The 14,994-nt window shown below is 45.5% G+C and overlaps 1 protein-coding gene across 2 annotated transcripts in view; it reads right to left on the reverse strand.

Annotated features, from left to right (window-relative positions):
• ACTMAP (actin maturation protease) overlaps window positions 1-14,994 on the reverse strand; it is a 222,185-nt gene that overhangs the window by 93,553 nt on the left and 113,638 nt on the right. The window lies entirely within an intron of this gene.

Here is a 14,994-nt window from a genome sequence, read left to right on the forward strand (position 1 = left end):
GGTGGCTTCTCAGAAAAGTTACAGTGCGTTCAGAGGAGCCGCCATGGTGGCAACTGGCGTCTCCTCTGAAAGCATAGGGATTTCTTCTGGGCATGCACGATCTCCAAATGTGGTAGACGACGGACCACCAGCCAATTTCTAAAGAAGGCTATTAGTAATCATTACCAACATCCCGCACAACCAGGAACAATAACATTTAAGAACTCCATGTTTCAATAAATGAGATGCATGGACATACATAATATAAGCCCAAACGTGGGTCCCTTGCTCACTTTGCCACTGGATTCAAGCTAGCCTGGCTGATGAGGGGTGTTACCCCGAAACCGGTCCTAGGATGCTTGTTTCTGGTCCGGGGAAGAACCTGGCTTGACAGTTCAGGCTGAACTGTTCCCATGAGGAACAGGGTCAAGATTGATTTGCATATGGCTGGGTTTGAAATAGCGTGGCAAAGTGAGCTAAAGAACGATGAGGGATTCAACCCAGATCTGACACTGGGGGTGAGTGTCTGCAAATTTCAGCACTCCGTCCACCATCTCCTAGTGTTTGCGTCATACATAATATCTGCCAGGTTTAATTAGAAATGCCACTCACTTGAAAGGAAAGTTCTAAGCCTATACATGTGAACATAAAATTAACATTCTGTGAGCAGCTGAAAGAAAAAAAAACAGCCATAATACATTGCATCCAAACTAATACAGAGGAAATCCTATTTCCCTCAAAATATATTGCCAATGCAGTCCGATGAATGGTGGCTAAAGGTGTGGGCATTGTCATACCGGTTTTTCTGCAGATGTAAAAACTCCTTGTTTTTGTATTTGCATTTCCAGCACTGAAGGAAAATATGATTAATAATAGGTTTAATGTTGGGTGTGAGAAGCGTCTGATTCAGATTCACACTTGCACAAGAATAAGGTGGTGTCTCTGACACAAGCGTCTTCAATTAAGCCACAGAGGTAGTTTAGGCAAGGGAGTAGCCAGAAAATTAAAATAAACTCCTGCTTGAACCATACCTCTAATGACACAGCAAGCAAACCTGATTGTCCTTAGAAGAGTTCCCTTTACCTTTTCACCCTTCTTCCATCCATTCATCTATCCATTCATTCATCAATCAGTTCCATTTGCCCCAACTGTCCATCCCCTCACCTTTTCCATACACGTACACATCCAACCATACTTTCATCCATCCAGCTATCGACCTTTCCACCGATCCACCCAAAATATATTAACGAATCCATTGATTCATCTTTTCACCCTTTCACCCATCAACCCTTTCACTCTTCCTCCCTCCACCCTTTCACCCATCTGCCCATTCTTCCATCATTTCTTTCATTCACCTATCCTTTCACTCATCCATCCATCCTTACACTCTTTCTTCTACTCCTGTATTTACCCTTCCATCCTTTCACCCATTCATTTTTTTCACCTTCCCAACCATTACTTTTTACACCCCTCCTTTCTTTCACCCTTCCATCATAACTTTCACCTTTCTTTTTCTTTCCTTCCTTCTCACGTTCTATCTACCCATCTTTTTCCTCTCAGCCATACCATTTTTACTTTTGTCCTTTTCTCTGTTTTCCTTATTTTCATCATTCTCTTTCTTTCTTTCTTTCTGCATGTGGCTCACAAGCTTTCCCCTCTATAATAGTAATCCTACCAGGGCTATTTATGGGATTTTTGTCTGCAAGCCAGCAGCCACAATAGACCTATAGACAACAAATAATGTTCTAGAGAGACCTAGTTTACCAGCAGATGGGACCCAGGTGTATCCCCCGCTTAAACTGCTAGAGTGGGGGGTTCACAATGGCACTGAGCTGTGGGGTGACGTGTTCAACTCTACAGTACAAACCAGTGCAACATGAAGTCTTATCAGAGAAAGGTGGGTGTAACTTTCCTACATTTTTCTAGGATGAACCCTCAATAGCCATGAAAAAGCAAGTCTGACAGTCAGCCTGAAGCCATGTCTGTGAGTATAATGCATAATATCATGCCAAGTCTGTAAATAAGCTAGACTATCTGTACAGTCTAATGAAAGATCTATCATGTTGACAAACAGCGTAAAGCCATATCTGTGCTGAACAGAGCGGGGCGAATCTCTGAACGTGGGACTCCCGATACAGCAGCAAACACAAAAACCGGTTGCCCGTAACATCTTAAGGATTTATGCGGCCCTGAGCAAGATATATTTTGGGACCATCCTACTTGGAGCAACTCTGAATTTGTAACTTCCTTTCCGCAGATTAAATAAATCGCTTGTGATGCCAAACAATATTGAATTATATGTGAAGCCATCAGAAACAGAGAATGCAAAATGAACCAAAAGCCCAAGCTGCCTCGTGTCCACCATCCCAATAGTACCAAAAGAAATCTTGAACAAGCATTGATCAAGCAATTTCCTTTTGGGTTTGGATCTAGATTTTTTTACTTGCAACAACAACGTTTTATGTAGAATTCAGTATCTAATTAGTGTTTTGCTGCCATTATTGGAAAAAGAAATTCAAGGGTGACTTGATGTTTAGTGGACTAATACCTGACATTAAAATTGGCATATGTACACACCTCTTGAAATCATAGGTTTAGTTGAAAAATATTTGTAATGATACACATTTCCCCCTTCACTCATATTGCTTCAACAATAAAAATCAAAGCTCTGAGGACTGTCACAATTTCATTGGCTTAACTCTAAGAACTTTCTATTAAATTCTCTTCTCCTGCCATGTCCCTCTTCTCTTTATATATGTGCCCTTCTATGGCCAGACAGTTACCTGTGGCCCTGCTGAGTAAGATATATGAAAAGAGGCAGGATACAAGAGATGGACAGTATAGTGAAAGACATGAAGTATAGGGCGAAGGGGTAGAGATGATGTAAAAAGATATGTGATGCATGGAGAGTAGTAAAGTAAATAGAGAAAGAAGAGATAGCCAAAACAATGATACGGATGGGTAGAACGAGGAGGATGTAGGCAGAGAAATATAGGACGAAAGGTAAGGCTGGAGAGTATGGTAGAGAGAGATAGGGAGAAGGAAATATAGCGAGAGGCAGTCCTCTAACAGATGAGGGAGAGATTGGGTTAATGTAGAAAAGGATGTGACTTAGATAGAGGTAGAGGCAGCAAGAGGTAGACATAAACAGAGAGACTTGAGGAAAAACAAAGAGCTACAAGGTCTAGAGCAAAACGAGAAGAGGCATAGAAAACGGGCTACGTAAAGAGTGTGGTGGGAAAAAAAAGGTAGAGAGAGGGGTGAAAGGTAGAAATTGAAATGTGATGGACAGCAAAAAAGAGGGAGTGAAGAGACAAACGTGAAGTAGAGAATAGAGAACTAGAAAGTTCTGAGATAGAAAAAGGAAGAGATGGTGAGCTAGGGATTTCTATGAAGAAAGTAGGTAAGCGAGATAGTTCAGATGGAGACAGTGAGTTGAAATGGAGAAGGGGGTCCAGAGAGAGATATGTGTTTAAGTGTGTGTGAGATAGTTAATAGAGAAAAAAGAGGTAGAGAAATAGAGGCTGTCAGAAATTAGTAAAATATTTACAGGGAAGGGAAAAGAAGTAGAAGGAGAGAAAAAGATGTAGAGGTGAGGTAGTGAACTAATGGTAAGGTAAGTTCAGAGATTAGGTAGTGACTGAGAGTGCTGGGGTGTAGAGTGGTGAGATAATGAGTGAAATGTGAGATACAGAAAAGGAGAAAAGAGGTGAGGGGAGTGAGGAGGTGGAGAAAGATCTGGAAGAAAGCTAGGGAGGCAAGTTTAGTAGACATATGCAAAGAGAGAGAGATGTGAGATAAAGATAGATATGAGGTTGTGTGAATGGAAGAGAGATATGCAGAAGTCATATGGAAAAAGTGCAGTGAAGTAAAGAGAGAGGGATGAGGTAGAACGAGCTGAGGTGGAGAGAGGGAATTGAAAAGGACAGATATAACCATAGGCAATGATAATCAGAATGACAGCGAGAGGGGAAAGACCATGAGAGAGCAGTGGAAAGAGGCGATATTGAGAGGGATCGATTAAGAAATTGGTGAGGTAGACAAATGTGAGGTAGAGAGAGCTGAAATAGAAAGGATGAAGGTACATAGAGAAATTGGTGAGGTAATGTAAGGCGAAAGAAATTACAAAAGATTATTTTTCAATTTGTCATCAACTGCCCGAGTGTGACGGTTAAGGCTGTGCAGGTCAGGCATGCCCACGAAGGGACAGATGAACCTTTTTAGCACAAAGCAGTCACCAAAGTTGCTGCACTGAGTAGTGCAAGGGTTAGGGAGCAGCACAGAGCTATATTTATTTAAAAAAGGCCTTCTGCTGCTCACTACCCCTGTGCTGGCGTACAGACTGCTGAATACCACACACAACATTTGCACCATGGTGCAGAGGTATGTGTCTGCTGTCTTACATTTGATTTGTACTGCATACCCTTCCAGTACAAAATCCTATGCCTTAACAAACTCCTAAACATTACACACACGGTAAATGTGCTGTACAGTGCAGCACCCATGTAATGGGTAGAATGTTGGCAGAAATTAAAACATTTGTCCATGTTCATGCCTTCGCAAAGAGGCGTTATTTTCTGAACCAAAACCTTCTCTGGCTATCTTAGTAGATCAGGTTTTGCTCAAAACTATGGGTGCTCGCACCAATCCGCCCAAGTTACACCTCAATAAAGCTCTCTTGGTGTAAAGTGGTGCAAAGTGCCTCAAATCTGCCTTTCCAGTGTGACATAACTATCAATCAGTCAATCAATCAGGGGTTTGTAAAGCACGGCTACTCACCAGTGAGGGTATTAAGGTGCGGGAGGTGGGGGGGAGATGGGGTCGCGCGGCTGATCCATCAGGGTGTGGGGATTCAGTCGAAGAGCCAGGTATTGAGGTCCTTCCTGAAATGTGTCAACGACGCAAATTGTCTGAGGTGGAGGGGCAGGGTGTTCCAGGTCTTGGCGGCAAGGTAGGAGAAGGATCTTCCTCCGGTTCTGGTCTTGTGAATCCGTGGGACGGAGGCCAGGGTGAGTTGGGTGGAGCGGAGTTGTCTGGCGGGTGTGTGGAATGCGAGGCGGTGGTTCAAATATTCCGGTCCTGCGTCGTGGACAGCTTTGAAGGCATGTGTGAGGCGTTTGAAGATGATTCTCTTGTTGATAGGAAGCCAGTGGAGTTGTCGGTGATGTTGTGTCATGTGGTTGCAGCGGGGATGTAGAGTACCCATCTGGCTGCAGCCTTTTGGACGTTCTGTAGATTCCTGAGCTGTTTCTGGGTGACGCCAACGTAGAGTGCATTGCCATAGTCAAGTCTACTGGTGATGAATGCGTTGGTGACCGTCTTCCTGGATTCTGTGGGGAACCATCTGAAAGTCTTACTAAGTAGGCAGAGCGTGTGGAAACAGGATGAGGATACTGCGGTGATTTGGTGGTTCATGGAGAGTAAGGAGTACAGTATGATGCCAAGTTTGCGTGCGTGGTCCGTGGGAGGGGTTCCTAGTGCGGCAGGCCACTAGGAGTCGTTCCAGGCTGAAGGGGTGGGTCCCAGGGTGAGTACTTCGGTTTTGTCTGAGTTGAGCTTTAGGTAGCTGTCTTGCATCCAGGTGGCGACTGCCTTCGTTCTGTAGTGAAAGTTGGTTCTAGCAGTTGTGGGTTCGTTGGTGTGCTGGAATGTAAATACCTTTACGAGAGTTTGCGCTGCTTTGTGTCACTGGCCCTAAGTTTCTGTTAAGTATACTATACCGTCTGATTAAAAAAATCAGTTTTTGTACAAGTAACATTATTGAGGTATACATTTTGCCCGTCCATTCACTTTATCCGGGGGGCCCTTGGAAGGAGGGATCCCTGGACCCTGGACATGCCTTAAAACGTCTCTGCCTGTTACTGAATTTTGAAAGCTGGTGGTATGTGTTCAAAGAACGAACGTTAATCAGAGCATGTTACATCTGGGGCACTATATGGCACTGCCACCTTTAGAATGCGGACTGTACTTAGATGGGTAATTTTTCACAAGGCAGTTGAGGTTGGCAAGAGACGAAATGAGGACAGCTAGCATTTACAACACGAGCTCGCTGTTATAAATAATGCTCTGCTGCCACCTAGTGGGCTCTTTCAGTAGATTTCGATTTCAGTCGAATACGTGGTTTCACACGGGGGAATCCGGTCGACCACCCCACCCAGGTTCGCATGCAGCAGGCTCCTCGCCCACACCATTACGGATGGCGCATGAGAGAGAGGCTCGTAAACCTGCTAGTAAGTCTTGCAAAGGCCGGGTCTAACTGGCGCCTTTCTTGTGCAGCCGGTACTGAATGGAAACGATTTGCTTGCCGAGGATTTGGTGGGTGTTACAGACCCTAAATTACCTAAAGATTTTAGACCAATCACATGCCTCCTGGACGTGGCAAAATACTTGAGAAATGCGTTGAGCACTTTACCAAACATCAACTTCTAGTCCTTTCCAATCTAGGTTCTAGTTACGGCCACAGTACTAAAATAACCTTCTCAGAATAGCTGATGACTGCATTCAGCTCTTCGATAAAGTAAATACATTTCTTGCAGTGCCAAATTCATCTGTCATTGAGATTTGATCGACCATGACGTTCGGCTCACACTTTTACAAGACAGAATGGGTCTTCACGATACATTGACCACATTAATGCATATTTCTTTCACCCAAGTCAAAACTGCAAACCTTTAGGCCCCACCTTAGATCTAAAACACAAAAATAAGACACGCATGTCAAGTCTATACCTACATGCGCAAACTACCAACTGAGCGACATAGGTGACATCTGGCATTTCCTCCCAAGTGTAAATTTAAAAGAATAGAGTCGAAGCCAAGATCACACCGCAAAAACAATAGAGGAATGCTTTACTCATAGAGATGCCCAAGATTTGGGTGGCACCCTGCAGTTCTGATCTTTGTGATCTGGCTACCTCTTCAAGCATACAGCAATGACACAACTGCAGGGATCACCTATAAGGCACTACAGTCTAAACACCCCAGAATCCAAATGAAAAAAACATTACCACTCCTGGGAACAAACCTTCAAGAAGTAAACCTCTTCTCGGACTTGCATTTCCAAAGTTTAACAAAAACACCACTCTGAAGCATAAAACTTTCAAGATAAATATAAAGAACCACCTACTGTTTAAACAATGTTCAAAGAAATATGATATGAACTGTGTTATGTTATGCTGTGATATATAGATTTGTAGAGCTTCCAAGCATCTAGCGTGCGACCTACCAGGCTACCACGGACTGGGATACCGCTCGTCTAACCGAGACCGGGGCAGGTCGCACGCTAGATGTGGCGGCTGTTATTTGCGGCATGACACTTTTGTAGCGCGTCTCGGCTACCGTCCATATACCCTTAGCCCAAGTTTTCAGCGGTCAGTTCATACATCAATTGCTCCAAGGTATACTACATACTTTTACAAACTGGGGCCAAGTACGGTTTCAGGAACTTATTGTACTTCCGACCGACAGCCCTATGATTAGCTTAGATCTCACTTTTCACAGTCCTAAAGAATAGCCACGATAATTTTTTTGACACATACATGGCAAGAAAGATGTGACTTTCACTTGTATTTAGAGCCAGCTTGGATGACTACACCCACTTTTGGGCCTATACCTGTTATTAGTATAACCGAGGGATCCAGACATTAAACTATCATTTTGGATCATCTCACGTTATTTTTAGATTCACAACACACCACTCTACTCACTTACACTTCTAAAGAGCACCTCACACTTCACGACGGTAGCTTAAAAAGAACTCCGGCAAAGAGCCCCCCTGCAGGGCCGTTGGGGATTGCAGTGCCGGTCCTACGAGGAGCGGCCCTATGATGAAGTATGACACCCCTTGTGGTGTGTGAGGGCCCCTGCTACTGATGGATCAGATCCCCAGACTCAATTCATCAGGTCCTCCGACCTTAGTTCTTTCCCCCCCTTCTATTTCCTTCTAGCTCCCTTACAATAGGAACTGCACACCTTTGTTGTGTACACTGGCAACCCATACATGCATTTAATCGTCCAAGCCCGGGCACAAGATTAAAAATACTAATTAATGTTCTGACCAATAGCTATGAGAGGCCCATATGTTTCAATACCAACACATCTTGAGGCAGCTTCTGAGAGTTGGTCTTCATCCAGTGAGCTACTTTAGTCATACAGGCATTCATATTGATCCTGGTACTAGGCGCCTTGCCTATGAGGGAGAGAATGAGTTGCATGTTGTTGGCGTAGGAGAGAATGTTGATGTTGAGAGAGTGGATGATGTTAGCTAAAGGGATCAAGTGTGCATTGAAGAAGGTCGAGCTTAAGGAGGATCTTTGCCGAACTCCGCAGATGTGGTAGCCGGCATCCAAGGTATATGGTGCAGGCTGACCGACTTGGTCCTTCCAGGCAGGAAGGAGCAGGTCCATTGAAGTGCATGTCCTTGATTCCAAAGTCGTATAGGTGTTGGATGTGGATGGGGTGGGAGACCGGTCAAACACTTCGGAAAGGTCTAGGAGGATGAGGGCTGCCGTGCCTCCTCTGGCCAGAGTCATGTGGATGTTATCCATGGTAACGATGAGGGCAGTTTCTGTGCTGTGGTTGGCGGCTAAAACCGGACTGAGTGGTGTTGAGGAGTTGGTGATCATGCAGGTATTCGGTGAGGCATTTTTAAAATGATTTTCTTTAAGACCTTGACCGGGAATGGTAGCAAGGAGATTGGTCAGTATTTGGCAAACTGTGAAGGGTTCATGGAGGGTTTCTTCAGCAAATGGAGGACAGTTGCATGTTTCCAAGCATCTGGAAAGGTCCCAGAAGAGGTGGAAGCACCAAGAATGGTTGTGAGCATGGTGCTGATAGGTTGAAGATAGGCTGTAATCCTTAGGAGTATGTGTGGCAGGGACAGGGTCCGGTGGATGAGGCCCCTGAAAGGATGATTTTATGTCGGTGGTGGTTTCTTTTGTGGTGATGACAGGCCATGTGGTTAGCACTGGTTCTCTGGATAAGATCGGGAGGCATTTGGCGAGGTCTGTCGGGCTCTGTTGTGGGTTGAAGTTGCTGTAAATGACAGTGATTCTGTTGCTAAAAATGTAGAGAGATTGCTCCAGAGGTCCTGCGAGGGGGTCGTTGAGTTGGAGGCTGTCGCTGGTGAGGTGTCATTCTTCACAATGGCGAAGATTTCTTCACTTCTGTTGGTGCTGGCATCAATGTGGTCCACCAAAGCGGTACGTTTGGAGGTCCGGATCATTTGATGATAGCGCCACTGGGCGGATTTGAACGTGCTCCCATCTGCATTGTCCTAGCTAATTCTCCATTTGCGCTCCAGTTGTTTGTGGTGGCGTCTTAGTCTGCGTTTCTCCAGGTACCAACTGGTCTGGGGTCTGGATCTTGCGGTATTGCTTTGTTTGGGTGGGGGGAGTTGGCGGAGGAGTAGATCCAATTGTTGAAGTTCTTGATGGCTTTGGGGAGTCTATTGCTGTGTTCAGGTCGTTGAGTGTTGAGAGCCGTGTTCCAGTCCTTGTCAGTGATGCATTCCACTTTCGACAGGCTGGTCTGGTGGTGGTGGGTGTGCAATGGCCTGGGATGGGGGAGGGGATGCTGAACTTGACGATGCAAGGGTCTGTCCAGGAGACAGGTGTGGGCTCGTCGACTAGGTCTACATATTTGTAAATATTGATATCCTGAAATCTTTTCATGATGAACACATTTTATTTGGGAACAGTGATGTTGCCAAGGCCTATTCAGCGTTCATGGAGCAAATTCTACATGCAATAAGTTTGAAATATATGAATATATACTCTGTAATATATTGCAAGAATATTACTATTGAGAATTGTACAGTAGCTGGCTTTTTTTTGGTTATCTGAACTAGTGCGCTACATTTCTTCTCCTCCTTGCACTGTCAGTACAGCAAAGGGTCAAGTTCATTGTTTACAAAAACAAATACAAATAATAAAATATATACCAGAAGAATGGCTGAACTCCAGGGATCACGATCTAGGCAACTGATAAGCGATCAACGTGAAATATTCATTTGGAACCTGTGATATCACCACCATAATAGAAATCGGTACTTCTCAACATGCCTGGTGTGGTTTTCAGCGACAATACAGCCACTTCTAGGCAGGGTTACCATGCATTTAATGGCAGCAGCCACATCTTTCCCATATGGGTGTGTCTTTACTGATAGCAATGAGGACTACGTGCTGGAGTGCCACTGTTAAGATAACCCCAACAAGTAATACTAGACCACCAACATTGGATGCACACTAATAGGACTTTAAATACCACTTTACAGTAGGGTTTTTGGACTCGAGGAGTATTTTAGAAAATGAGTGCCAAGTTGTAAATCTAAAAGCACACTGGGTTGGGAACATTGGTTCAAACTTTGTAATCTCTAATTATCACTTTACTAGAAATGTTCTGGTTGTTCCCCCTCAAGGAACTGTTTAGAAAATAAGTGTATCATGCACATTTAAAGCACAATGGACCAGCAACAATGGGTATAACTTAATATGCTGTAGAGATACCTGAAAGACACCATTACTCTTTCTTTCAGATGGCTGCTTTACACACTCTATTATATGTATCCTAACTCTTACAATCTCTTTTATTTCTACCTTTCCTGAACTTTGCCCCCTACTCTGTCCTTCTGTGCATCTGTCCCACTCCCCTTTCTTTTTTCTCTTCTTCTAAAGTGTCTTATTTTCTCTTCTTCCTTTTTTGCTTCTGTCTCCTTTGTCTTTTACCCTTTTCATCTTCTCTCTACCTCACAACTCTACAACTCCATTCTCCCCCTTCAGCCTTCTCATTTTATCTTCCCACTGCCCCATGTACACTGTTGCTGTCTTTCCTTCTCTGAATATATCCATGTTCTCCTTCCTCATTAGCAGTGGAGGACTCAACACGTTTCAAACACAGGGCCTTGGCTAGCTCCACTGTTGGAAGCCATTGTTTCAGTGTCCCCTCTGACACAGAGCCGCTGGGTCATAGTCAAGGCCATTGGAAGTATGCGATTGTGCGGCAGCTGTAATTATCGCATAGGTATAGACTTGCTGCATGTGCCACACAACCCATCATCTGCTGCATAATCTGCAGATTTTAACAAAAAAAAGTTTGTTTCTAGCTCAAAGGGATCAAAAGTTATAAAAAATACAGCAGCACGTGTTGCCGTGCAGTGGATGGTCTTTTCCAAAGCTGGACTGGTCACCTGATTATTGCTATATTTGGGTATTAAATTGGTACTAGTGCGGTGCAACCAATGCCCAGACAGTGTTACCAAGTTTAACAAGCATTAAAAATGCAATAGGTCTCGCCTTTTATTAAGTTAAAGCCATTTGCTTTGCTATACAATACCATTAGCAAAGCAAATGGCTTTAACTTAATCAAAGGCGAGACCTATTGCATTTTCAATGCTTTTTTTTCTGTGTCTCCAGGGCAGGGTTCGTCGGATTGGCTTAGTGTCACACACAGATATGACTCTTTACCCTGCAAGCCTACACCGTGACGGCTCAACATACACACATCTTAAAATATTCCTCGCATTCCAATCACGCGCAGACAAACTGGCCCCTCTTGGGCAAAAAAAAAACTGGAAGAAGAGGCAAAACTTCATTTAGTTCTCGTTCAATATTTGTTTAAGGTTTGTTTTCGTCTTTTCGAGGATTTTTAAGCAAGCAAATCGTTTCGATTCCAAGAAGCCTCGTAGGACGAGAGCAGCGCATTCGCTGCTTACGTCAGGCAGAGACCTAAAAAGGATTGGTCTGCCCAGAGCTCCCAAATTATTGCAGCCCACTTGGTGGATGATGAGCACCAGTGGCTGTAGCCTCCTGCGTGTAACATCCTTGACTAACTGGCGTAAACCATCTGATCTCTGACTGCTGCTCGCCTGAAAAACTGACAATGGATAAACGTAGCCTTTGCTCGATGTACCAAGGAGTGACTGACGATCTACACACTGGCTGTAGTAAAATCTTTCAAGGCCTGTGAGGACCAAAGGGGCTCTGTGCTCGACAGGAGTACGGCATCCTCACAGACTCATCTACCAGCTTGGTTAACCCACCACGCCTGTGCTGTACTTCTCAGCTATGTCAATACTTACTGACACTGCTTGACCTCGCGACCTGAAATAAAAACACCCAACCAGTGATATAGGGGTTCACTGTATGACCGGGACGGGGCGCTCTGCAATAGAAAACACTACATGGTGAACAGGCAAATGCATTGAAGGGCAAGGGACACCACCTACCCAGAGTAAGGGACAGCACCAGCCAGAGTAAGGTAAACACTGGAGGGGGGCAAGGGACAGCACCTGGTCAGAGTAGGTTAAATACTAAAACCGGGGCATGGGACAGCATCTGGCTAGATTAGGATAAACACAGGAGGGACAAGGGCCAGCACCTGGCCAGAATAGGGTAAACACTGGAACCTGGACAAATGACAGCACCTGGCTAGAGTAGGATAAACACTGGAGGGGGGCAAAGGCCAGCACCTGGTCAGAATAGGGTAAACACTGGAACTGGGGCATGGGATAGCACCTGGTCAGAGTAGGGTAAACATTGGAGGGGGCAAGGGCCAGCACCTGGCTACAGGGGGGTAAACACTGGCATTGGTGCAAGGGACAGCACCTGGCCAGAGTAGGGTAAACACCGGAACTGGGGCAAAGGACAGCACCTGGCTAGAGTAGGGTAAACACTGGAATCGGGGCAAGGGGTTGCACCCGACCAAAGTAGGGAAGACTCTGGAACCGGTGCAAAGGACAGAACCTGGCTAGAGTAGGGTAAAGAATGGAATCGAGGCAAGGGACAGCACCTGGGTAGAGTAGGGTAAACACTGCAATTGGGACAAGGGACAAGGGACAATACCTGGTTTGGGCAGGGAGGGTAACCACCAGGCACACAGGATCTCAAATAATAGCCTACCATACTAGAAAGGCTAGTAGCCCCTCACAATATTGTTGATTGCTCTCGCAACATAAGGACAATCAAAGGGCACTGCCCATCCACATGAACCCCATCTGCATCCAGCGAATGATGGATGCCAAGAGAGGGACTCGAAACACAACCCCTTACTGCGAACCAATACAAGGCGGAGAGCCCACTACACTCACCATTCACACGACTAACGATTGATGGTGGCTGATGCCCCAACCAAGAACACAGTAACATAAAATTAATGCTATAGGTAGCTTGAGCGTATGCGTGTTCCTGCCATCAGCATGGCCTCGCAGAGGTGCTAAGAGCCTGTGTCATGTAGCGTCTGTTGGCATGCTCTTGCACCTTCATTGAGCTATAAATAACTTACTCTATTGTTCCCTTTTCGTTCAGGGCAGAACGGGTTGTCCGCAGCCTCCAAACAGATTTCCGCAGCCAAACAAACTCAGCAGAGCTATCGCACCGGATGTTTGAAGTGGAACTTTGGTTCCACCTCTTGGCTGGGACAGTCTTAAAACCACCAACTTGTCAGCAAGCGTGAACGGAAGTCGTGCAAACCTACAGGGCTGCGAAATCAAGAAACACGACAAAAAAAAAACGGCGCTTTTAAAAAAAAAAAAAAAAAAAAAAGAAACAGCAGCATAGCCTTGGGTAAGAAAACCGCAAATAAAGTACGCAAGAATGCGGCAGGTTCGCTCCAAGCTTTAATAATAAAAAAAAAAAAACTTTGGCAAGCATCGTAAAAAAGATTCAGGGGGCAAAAGTGAGCCGGAAACATAAAACTCAGTGAAGTGAAAGAAAGCCGCGGCCCCGCTCCGTAGTGCCTGCCTCTGCGGGGTAATTAGGCGTTCATTACCCCCGCAGTCTGACCTACCGGGGTGAATTTAAATACAGCAATAACATGGCACGTGGAAAATTTGAGGGAAGAGAATATGGAGGCTCGTACTGAGCGGTTCAATGCCCAAATAGCGCAAGAATAGAGCCCCGGCTGGGGCTTGTATTTCCTGGCAGCAGAGGCGCCTGCCTTTCCTGCAAGGGGAGGAGGAGGGTGGTTATCGTCTGTTAGGCCTGAAAAGAGAGACGCCGGCCGCCTGGCAGGAGAAAGCGATCGGGGGTTCTCCCTCTCGGAAACAACACGCGTCTCGTGAAAGATTCCCAGCCTGGCGGGAGCCTCAGTGCCCAGGGAGGGGGAATTGTGGAGAACCAGCCTGCCGTTGGCATCACCCCAGGCACTAGGCTTAGAGCCCGCACAGCCACCGCGTGACGTTTTAGGGCTAAGACAGCTGTGGCTTCGTGTACATTAGTGCGCGTGCAGAAATACAAGCTTGTCGAAATGTGGAGAATTTTTTTTCCCTATGTAACTGTATAAAAAGAAAAGGTGAATTTGTGGAGAGGGTGCACAGGAAAGAAGCAGTAAACGTTTGGGGCCTTTCAGAAAAAAAACAGAACCTTGACGCCAACATGTTTTGCTCTTGGTTCTGTAATTATAATATTATAGAGTAAAACATCTCGGTATAAAAATAATTAGCATGTTCCAGTGCGGATGTTTCCATCACGTGTGATGAATATTCTCAGTAACCTTGGCTGGACTTGTTTGTGTTCCTTTAATCCTCCGTATGTTTGTAACTGCCCTCTTCTCCTCATTGTGTAATAAACTAATTTAAAAAAAGACTCCTACTGAGGGCCCAAGTTCATAATCACGTGTCCCCTGCGGTGTGGGTCGAGGGGTTGTGGCTATTTGGGGGTAGAAAGGGACTTCCTTCGTAAGCTCTGTCACGACCTGAATTACTGAAGGGCAGCTCATAGGACGCAAACGGGCAGTGAGACCAGAGGGTGACTCGCATTACAGAGGCCCCACCCCACATTTTGAAGGTGTGGGAGAGAGGATACCTTACTACACCCACATGGCGCTATACTGCTTTCATGCGTCACAAAGGGTGGTCTCTTGAAAGAGGGGGGGTCTGAGATAACGAAGAGGTGTAGGGGGTCGAGGGCTGGGAGACAGTACAGTAGATGGGAGTGAAGACAGGACCACCTGTGAATCTTCCCGTGCCGGTTGCTGATCGGCTCCGTGCCACCCACCCCCTGGCACTACGGAGGATAGCGCT

This window comes from Triturus cristatus, chromosome 9 (genome assembly GCF_964204655.1).
Source record: "Triturus cristatus chromosome 9, aTriCri1.1, whole genome shotgun sequence".
Classification (NCBI taxonomy): Eukaryota; Metazoa; Chordata; class Amphibia; order Caudata; family Salamandridae; genus Triturus; species Triturus cristatus.